This window comes from Cryptotermes secundus, unplaced genomic scaffold, assembly GCF_002891405.2.
Source record: "Cryptotermes secundus unplaced genomic scaffold, Csec_1.0 scaffold1262, whole genome shotgun sequence".
In the NCBI taxonomy this organism is placed as follows: Eukaryota; Metazoa; Arthropoda; class Insecta; order Blattodea; family Kalotermitidae; genus Cryptotermes; species Cryptotermes secundus.
In genome coordinates this window covers 90,042-90,725 of record NW_019743670.1, presented here as the reverse complement: position 1 = coordinate 90,725, position 684 = coordinate 90,042, and the positions used below count along the sequence as shown (strand labels likewise).

General features: G+C 35.5%; 1 protein-coding gene across 2 annotated transcripts in view; it reads left to right on the top strand.

Moving 5' to 3' along the window:
* LOC111874251 (protein FAM160B1) overlaps window positions 1–684 on the top strand; it is a 77,040-nt gene that overhangs the window by 12,934 nt on the left and 63,422 nt on the right. The gene's annotated exons all lie outside the window — the stretch shown is intronic.

Below are 684 nucleotides of genomic sequence, written 5' to 3'. Positions count from 1 at the left end.
TTGTGTATTTCTATGTACTCGTGCTAACTTTGTAATTGGCCACTGTGCTGTTAAGTTTGCACATAAATAAACACGAATTGAATTATTATTATTGTTGTTGTTTATATTGTGCCTGTAACTGACAAGAGGTCTTTTGTCTCTCTGCACTTGAACCATGACATCTCTTTTTCTCCAAACAGTGACTGTTTTTTTTTCCAAGCCGTTAGCTTCCTTTTTAGGTTATATTAGTCCCTCTGTTTACCCTAATAGTGTCACAAACTTTTGTTTGTCTAGCAAAGTTTTGTTTATTTTACACTATTATAAACATTTCCTTAACCCTTCCGCGCGGTCATTTAAATTCCGCGGCCGTCTCTCCGGCGGTAATATATTCAGTCGTCCATTTAAATTTTGCTCAAAAATGATTTATTCATCATTGTTCTTAAATTATATGAGATTGGAACATGAAACTTTCACTAAAATGATCTTAAAAGGTGGTTTTATAACCTTACCTTATAATATGAGCGCCCTATATCTTGGCAATGGAAGCAGGTTGTTTAGTATATGAGCAGTGAATGGTACGCCTTGAAGGATGAAACTTTCACTAAAATGATCTTAAAAGATGGTTTTATAACCTTGCCTTATAATATGAATGCCCGGTATCTCGGCAATGCAAGCAGGTGACGCCTTGAAGCATTCGTCTAAACA